General features: G+C 39.5%; 1 protein-coding gene across 1 annotated transcript in view; it reads left to right on the top strand.

The window, feature by feature from the left end:
- Positions 1-1,778: 1,778 nt before the first annotated feature.
- The window catches only part of LOC115301579 (microtubule-associated protein homolog maph-1.1-like), a 14,281-nt gene continuing 6,856 nt past the window's right edge, over positions 1,779-9,203 (top strand). Inside the window, exon 1 of the mRNA XM_029951538.1 lies at positions 1,779-1,829. The gene's annotated coding sequence lies outside the window, so the exon portion shown is untranslated. The remainder of the gene's footprint in view (positions 1,830-9,203) is intronic.

The raw sequence follows: 9,203 nt of genomic DNA, 5'->3' as shown, positions 1-9,203 counted from the left end.
TTTCTAAGCATAAACCAGGCATTGGTTCTCTAAGCTCAATGTTTAGGCTACAAAGCACATCCAACAGTCTTACATACCTGCCTTTAGAAAAGGAATGGTTTTGACCTCAAACTCCCCCAACTCTCTGGTGCATTACCACACTTGGGGAACACCTAAGCAAAGCCCTTTGGAAGCGTAAAGGGTAATTGGAATGCTAAATACCAGCCACTATGTCCGAGCAAAATAAATCCTTCATTCTCAGCCAGGTACACCTGCTTTGGACCAGGCTTATTAGTGTTATTTGTACCTTTTCTTTTCAAATGGATAGATTTACTCACAGAATTTTCTTTCTCTTCAGTGGTTGCTATTTTTATCTTACCTTAAAAACCCTGAGATCAGGCCTGGCGCCAGACTTTTGCAGGACCCCAGGGAAGGGTGGTGGCTGACTTCCCACGGGTCCCTTTCTGAACTCCGTAAGCTCAGTTGTCAGAATCACGCGGAAGTTCAGGGACAAGAGGGAGGCCTAGCATGAGTTAAGTAGATCACCAAGGTAAAGTAGGGTGAGCAGGGTGTGAGGAGAAGGCTGGGGGTAAGCAATGCCAAGGGAAGACCTTAAGACAAGGGAAAGCTGTCTCATTACAGTAGTGTCTGTGGGTTAAAGCAGTACAGGCAATTTAGGATGACAGACTTTGTTGGTTATTCTCTGTTTTTCTCCCTATCTCCCTCTTCTACTCTATCCTCTGCCTTTCTTCTCTGTACATATCATCCAGTTTTCCTTGTCTTTGGGCTTCCACTTGGGTTTGGCGGATGTGGGAGCAATGGTGCAGGAATGAGGGCATCTAGCAAAAGACATCCACCAAAATGGCAACAGAAATCTGTGAGTGATATCATTCCCTCAGTCCCATGCAGGAAGTCTATGACTAACCTTGTAATTTGATTGGCAAAATTGCATACTGTTATTTTAATTTACATTGCTGAATGTAAATTACTATTGAATTACTCCCGAAGTTGAATATTTTTATAGTTCTATTAGCATAAGTATGTCTTCTTTTAGGAATTGCCTTTTCAACCTCTATTAGCCAGTTTAAAATTTAGAGTGTTTGTCTATTTCTCATCGAAAGAATATTGATCCATTGTTTGTCATAAATGAGTTTTTTTTAAAACCAGGGTTTCATTTGCATTATAATTTTGTTTAATATCTTTATTTTTATTTTAAAAAATATAAGGTTTATTTATTTATTTTGAAAGAAAGAATGAGCAGGGGAGGGGCAGAGAGAGAGACTCCCAAACAGGCTTCGTGCTGTCAGCAGAGCCAGATGGGGGGCTTGAACCCACGAACCGTGAGATCATGACCTGAGCCGAAGTCGGACGTTTAACCGACTGAGCCCCCCAGGCACCCCAGCATTATTCGTTTAAATATACAAAGAACATGAGTGACTAGTAAGCAGTTGGTTAAATTGGGCAAAACTGGTGATCTGGGAAACTCCAGTCCAGGAGGTTCTTTCGGACCAGCGAGTTCACGGACTGGAAAGCAGAGGTCGCTCAGCGCGGGGTTTTGGGCTTCGAATCCAAGAGGGCTCTTGCAGGTGCTTCTTGCAAGGCAAAAACGCGCGGACTACGACCGGTAGCGCGGAGGGATCCACAAGAGTCCTCCTGCCTCCTGGGAGCCGCCGCAGAGTAGGACGCGCGGCTTGTTACCGAGCAACGGGGCGCGCTCCTCCTTCCCGCGGGAGTTGTCAGAGCCCACCCGGCCCCTCCCCCCCAGGAAGATCGGTTGGATACACCGCTGGGCCGCGGCGGTGCCAAACTTCTCGCCACCTGCAGGGGAGCAGGGGCGTCCTCGCCGGCGGGTGAGAGGCGCACTGGTGGCGGGTTACTTCGTCTGGGAGTTTGTGGGAAGGAGGGACTGCGATATTTGGGCGGAGCTATCGTCTCCCCTTCCGCCTCTTTAATCCACACTAATCTCCGAGAATATCAGGGTAGAAAATAGGCTGCGGTTGAAGAAGGGGTTGGGGCTGGAGGAGGAGCTGGGACGCTGTCGGGAAGAGTGAAGACCTGGTGCGAGGGAAAGATAGATTGTGATGACCAGGCTGTGGGGAAAGGGAAAGAAGTGAGGAAGGCAAAAGACAAGGAGGAGTCAGAGGGATGGACTGTGGGGAGGGAGAAGGGTCACAGTGGAGCGAATTTAATTTCCAATTGCCTGACCTTTCTCTTGTCCCGTGACGGGGGCAGGTTGTTTTGGGCAAAACTTAAGCACCATTAGGTGAACGCCCCCACTGAGGTCAACGCGTCTCATTTCCGAATAGGAAGCTGTTTCCTGCGTGTGATCTGAAAACTCTTTGGTGGGCTGTGGGACACTGTAGGCTTAATGCAAGGATTTTCTAGCATCAGAGGCCACAGATCCACAGTGAAACTATTGCTGACTGCCAAGCAGGAGTTTAAAGGAGTTCAATAGTTCTTTTAATTATTCAACATTCAAATATAATAGTTCAACAAATTGGTTTTTCCTATTTACAGCTTTATAAAGGTATAATTTATATTCCATAAACCACACAAAACGTACAGCTAGTAGTTAGTATAATATTGCAGTGTAGTGTACAGGTGTACAGTTTGACAGATGTGTACACCTTTGAAAATTACTGCAATCAAGATGAATGAACCCTTCCCCCCCAAATTTTAACTTAAATTCCTTATAACTGAATCTTTTCATTTCTCTGCTCCCTTTGATATCCACCCTTATTCTCAACTGATCCTACATGGCCCAACAAACTAGTGATCTGTTATGTAACACCACAGAATAGGTTGCATTTTCTAGACTTTTATACAAATGGAAGCATACAATATATACTGTTTTGTGTCTGTCTTCCTTTATGCAGCATAATGATTTACCAGGACCTTTGCCTTGATTACTGTACTGTAGCTTTATAGTAAGTTTTGAAATTGAGTAGTGTAGGTCCTCCAGTTTTTAAAAATACCATTTTAACTATTTAAAGTTTGAATTTATGCATACATTTTAGAGTCAGCTTGCTACTTCTATTAAAAAACATCTGCTAAAATTTTGATTCCAATTGCATGGAATCTATAAATCTTTTTGGGGAGAATTGCGGTTTTAACAATGTTGAGTCTTTTAGTTAACAAACTTGGTTTGGAATTTTGTGTAGGTCTTTAATTTCTCTTAGCATTCTTTTGTAAAGTTCAGTGTAGAGATTTTGGACATCTTTTGTTAGGTTAATTCTCAAGTTTTTTATGTCTTTTTGGGCATTATTTTTTCATTGTTTGATGCTAGCATATTAAAATACAGTTGATTTTGTATGTTAACTTGTATTGTACAATCTTGATAAGTCACTCATTAGCACTAATAATCGGTTTATAGATTCTTTGGGATTTTTGACCTAAAAATCATGTCATCTGCAAAAAGAAACAGTTTTACTTTTTCTTTTCCAGTCTATTCCTTTAATTTCTTTTCCTTACCATATTGCAATGGCTAGGACCTCCAGTATACTATTGAATAGATATGGTCAGAGTTGAGGCACTTTTGCCTAGTTGTGAATTTCAGCAGGAAAGCAAAAATACAATGTTAAGCTGTAAGGTTTTTATACATTCTCTTAATAAAATTGAAGATGTTCCCTATGAAGCACATTTGCCCAGAGTTCTTTCTTTAGTATAATCATGCATAAGTATTGGATTTTGTCAAATGATTTTCCACTACCTATTGAAATGATCATTTGTTTTCTTCTATTTTCTGTTAATACTGTGAACTATATTGATTGTCAAATGTTAAATCAGTTTTACAAACGAGATAAACTCTATATGATCAGAATATATTATACTTAAAAATATTTTTTGGGGTATGATGTGCTAATATTTTATTAACAATTTTTGCATCTATATTCATGAGGGATTTTGGTGACATAACTTCCCTTTTAATAAAAATGCTTTTGTGAGGTTTGGTATTATGTTTATGTAAGTCTCAGAAAATAAGTTCCTTCCTCCTGTTTCCTGAAAATATTTGTGAAAATTTGGTGTTATTTCTTTCTTGAGTGTTGAGAACCATCTGTACCTGGAGGCTTATTTGTGGTAAGATTTTTGATAATGAATAAGTTTTATTTAATATATGGTATTATTAAGATTTTGTTTCTTTTGTTAATTTTAGTAAATTGAAATTTTCAGCGATTTGACCATTTTATGTAAGTTGTTGAATTTGTTGATATGAAGTTGTGTATCATATTTTCTTATTATCTTTAGGACCGGTAGTGAAAAGCCCTTTTCTATTCTTGATATTGGTGATTTTGTACTCTCTCATTTATTCTTCAACAGTTTAGGTAGGAGTTTTCAGAATTTTGTTGATGTTATTAAAGAATCAGTTCTTGGTTTTGTTAATTTTCTCAATTATTTTTCTGATTTATGTCCTTATACTTACATCCTTCTGTTTACTTTGGGTGTACTTTACTCCTCTTTTTCTAGATTCTAAATGTAGAACCTTAGGTTATTGATTTTAGACCTTTCTTCTTTTTGATTTAAGCATTTAAGTGGTACTTTTCCTTTTGATCACTATTTTAGCTGTACCCTAAACATTTTGATGTTGTATTTTCATTATTATTTAGTCTAAAATATTTTCTAAGATTTAGTAATTTTTTTGTATTCCATTTTACTGTCTACTGTTTTATTACACTTCTTTGTGTTACATTAAAAAACAATTTATCCAAGAATTACAATATACACTCTTAGTATTTAACGGTTTAGAGTTAATACTGAACTAGTTCACATAACATGCAGAACACCTGCAAACATAGTTACCTTAACTACCCATCCCAGTCTTTTTGGTTCTTGTCATATGTGATACATCTAGATGTAACAAGACCATATGATTTTCATACAATTAAAAAAAACAAGACTAAAAAATGATCTTTTAAACTTCCCCAGATATTCGCCAGTTCTGATCTTCATTCAGTCCTGAAGATTCAAATTTTCCTTTTGTACAATTTCTCATCATTCTAAAGAAATTTCTTTAGCATTTCTTATAGTTCTAGTCTGCTGGTAAGTAATTCTTTTAGTTTTCTTGTGCCTGATTATGTCTTAAATGTACCTTCATTAAAAAAAAATGTTTATTTCTGGGGTGCCTGGGTGGCTCAGTCAGTTAAGCGTCCGGCTTTGGCTCAGGTCATGATCTCACGGTGCATGGATTCCAACCCTGCATTAGGCTCTGTGCTGATGGCTCAGAGCCTGGAGTCTGCCTCAGATTCTGCATCTCCCTCTCTCTCTCTGCCCCTCCTTCACACACACACACACACACACACACACACACACACACACACACACACTCTCTCTCTCTCTTTTTCTCTCTCTCTCTCTCTCTCTCTCTCTCCCTCTCCCTCTCCCTCTCCCTCCCTCTCTCCCTCTCTCTCTCTTCCCCTCCCCCTCTCTGTCTCTCTCTTTCTCTCTCAAAAGTAAATAAACATTAAAAAATGTTTATTTTTGAGAGAGAGCGAGTTGGGGAGGGGTTGAGAAAGAGAGGGAGAGAGGCTCTGAAGCAGGCTCTGTGCTGTCAGCACAGAGCACGCGGGGCTTGAACTCACAAACTGTGAAAATATGACCTGAGCCAAAGTCAGGTGCCTGAGCCACCCACGTGTCCTAGTTTGCTTCCATTTTTAAAGAATATGCTTACTAGATATATAATCCTGTGTTGACAGTTCTTTGCATATTATAAATCTTTTTTCACTGTCTTGGTTTCTTTGTTTTTTGTTTTTTTTTAAAATTTTTATTGTATCTACCTGTATCTATATCTATATCTATATCTAGAGAGAGCGTAAGCATGGGAGAGGGGCAGGGCAAGAGAGAGAGACTCTCAGGCAGACTCTACGCTCAGTGAGGAGCCTGAGTTGGGGCTCGATCCCATGACCCTGGGATCATAACCTGAACCTATATCAAGAGACGGATGTTCAACCCACTGAGCCACCAGGTGCCCAGTTTCAGTGGTTTTTGATGGGAAATCTAGGGTCATTTTAATTGTTTCCTTATGAACAATGTTTTTCTGTGTCGGCTCTCAGTATTTTATCTTTGTCTTTGATTTCCAGTAGCTTACATGTGGTTTTCTTTGGCTTTATCCTTCTTGGAATGTACTGAGTTTCATGATTCTGTAAATATATTTATCTCTTCAAATTTGAGATGCTTTCAGACATTATATATTCTTTTTAAACATTTTTTAAGGGGCGTCTGGGTGTCTCAGTCGCTTGAGTGTCTGACTTCGGCTCAGGTCATGATCCTGTGGTTCATGGGTTCAAGACCCGCATCCAGCTCTGTGCTGACAGCTAGCTTGGAGCCTGGGGCCTGTCTTCAGATTCTGTGTCTCCCTCTCTCTCTGACCTTTCCCTGCTGGCGCTGTCTCTTGCTCTCTCTCTCTGTCTGTCTCAAAAATAAATAAAACATTAAAAAATTAAAGACTGTCCCTCTTTTAAAAAAATTTAAATGTTTTATTTTTGAGACAGAGAGAGAAAGAGAGACAGACAGAGAGAGTGTGCCTGTGTGAGCAAATGGGGGAGGGGCAGAGAGAGAGGGAGACACAGACTCTGAAGCAGGCTCCAGGCTCTGAGCTGTCAGCACGGAGCCTGACACGCGGCTCAAACTCACAAACTGCGAGACCACGACTTGAGCTGAAGTTGGACTCTTAACTGACTAAGTCACCCGGGCACTCTCAGACATTATTTCTTCAGGTATTTTTTCCATCCCATTCTCCCCTCTCCTTTTGGGTTACGGCTGACCTCTGTGTTAGAGCCGTGGTGCTGCTTCACGAGGCTGGAAGGCTGTTCTCTGTGCCGCTTCTCCCAGCTCTTTTCTTTCTCTTTTAACTATTGGGTGATTTTTGTTGATTTATCTTCCAGTTCACTGACATCTCCATTCTATTAGCCAGAGTTTTATTGAAAGTATTGCATTTTTCAGATATAAGATTTCTATTTATTTTTATTTTTATCCTAAGATTTTCTTTTTATTCATCTTTAGTACATCTCCCTTTACTTCATTGAGCATAGTTATAATAGTTGCCTTAAAGTCCTTATTTAATAATTTCAACTTCTCTGTCATCTCTGACTGTCATCTGTGCCCCTGAGAATGAGTCACATTTTCTTGGATTTTTTTATGCCAAGTACTTTTTAAGTTGTATCCTGTACATTGTTAATGTTTTATTGTGTAGACTCTGGGTTCTGTTTTATGCCTCTGAAGAATATTGATGTTTTTCATTTGGCAGGCAAATCACCAGGTTGCGCTCACTGTAAGCCTTATCTTACTCTCTGTGGTTGGAAGTTAAGTTCAGCTAAATCTCACCTTAGCTCTTTAAGCCTTTGTTGTGGTGCTTTGAGTTTGTTCCACATATGCACAGTTCAGAGGTCAGTCTAGACTTGGATGGGGTTTAGACACAGAATCGGGGGATTACCTTCTCTGGCTGTCTCTCCTCTGGAATTTTCCCCCCTTCCCTTCAGTGGTGGTTGTTCCAGGGCTCTTTTCTCTGATTCTTCTGGCCAGAATGATGAAGGGCTTTCCATCAAAGTTTTGGCCACCTGCACTATGCCATTTTACAGTATGGATGGCATTTAGGGAAAGGCCACAGGACGCTTGGAAACTTACCTCTAGGCCAGTGTTTCCACAATTTCTACTCTGCTCCACAGTCCTCCTTTTCTTTACTTCTAAGAATCCTCAGGTATTTTTAATATTTTGCCCAGAGTTTATCAACTGTTATTAGGAGGGGATTTTCTGTAGATATAGATGCGGAACTCCAACAAATTGCTTTTGAAATGGAGACCATCCATCATTTCGTATGTCAATGATAAGACAGCTCTTTTGATTTCTTATTTTGGCTATTTAAGCAAATTTGATGAAGTTAGTTCAGGGATAAAAGACAGAACATGGGGAGAAGAAAGAGGCCTGGAGAATGTTTTGTTGTCCCATCGCCTGCTGCATATTTATGTTTGTGTGTGTATATGTATATCACAAAGTCTACAGACATATTCTAGGCACTGATTGTAACAGTAGAAAAAGTCTTTTAGAGTCATTGAAATTTCTATAGGCTTCTTAATAGTTTAGGAAAAAAGCTTTTTGTGAGCTTTTCTCTATTTTCTGTTATCATTTTTAACTAGCACAATATAAGTGTGAGTTACCATTATTGACATTATTAAGAGTAAAGGCAGCAAAACAAATATGGTAGAGAGTGAAAAAAATGCGATTATCTTATTCTCTTAGCAAATTTGTTAAAATAATTGTATGTTTTCTATTAAGATTTTTTCATAAATTATAATCAGTGCATAAACAGATCTCACTTCTACCACTGATACTTCAAAAGCAAACAATTGTTTTCAGAATATTTTTATTTTCCTTGCAATGTGAAGATTTTGCCAGATGTGATAGACTATCCTTGGACTTAGATGTTTCTTTTGGAACTCTAATGTTGTGCATTGGAAGTTGATATTGATATGAAATTTAGGAGGTGAATTGAGATGATATTTGGCCATGGACCCAAGAGAACCTAAATCTTGTCCTTAATATGTCACCCTTCCCACTGAGTTACCCATGACCACATACAGAAGAGCAGCTGAGGCTTTGGCTCTATTTTCAATATAATAATCTGATGAACTAGGTCTAACATATGAAGGATTCCTTTTCCTGTGTGAGGTGGTTCCAGTAGCTCAGAAGAAAGTTATCTGGTGGTCTGCTCTGTTTATTTCTACCGTAGTTGAAGTCTAGAGCCGAGTATGGATCTTCTGTTCCGATAGGAGGAATGGCCATACCTGCAAGAGAGAGAGAGCAACCTGCCGCAGGGTCTGGAGAATTCACTAGTGAGCTCGCTTTGGGCCTTTAGCCATTTTTGGCTGGACAGCTTTCTCATGTGTGATCAGACCTTGTGGTTGAGGGAAAAAGGCCGGCTCTTGGTCTTTCTCACTCCCTCACTACTCAGGCACTGAACCCCCAGGAGAGGAAGAAGAAAAAGGCTCAGAGCTCCAATAACTGGGAAAGAAGCAGAGAGTAGAATTACTGCTCAGGTTGCAAAGATTTCAAGTACATTCTGTCCATTTTATTTTATTTATTTATTTTTTATTATTTATTTATTTATTTATTTATTTATTTATTTTTTCCATAATATTTTATTGTCAAATTGTTTTCCATACAACACCCAGTGCTCTTCCCCTTAAGTGCCCTCCACCATCACCACCACCTCTCTTCCCCCCTCCCCCCTCCCC

This window comes from Suricata suricatta, chromosome 9 (assembly GCF_006229205.1).
Source record: "Suricata suricatta isolate VVHF042 chromosome 9, meerkat_22Aug2017_6uvM2_HiC, whole genome shotgun sequence".
Lineage (NCBI taxonomy): Eukaryota > Metazoa > Chordata > Mammalia > Carnivora > Herpestidae > Suricata > Suricata suricatta.
This window is presented reverse-complemented; position numbering and strand designations above follow the sequence as displayed.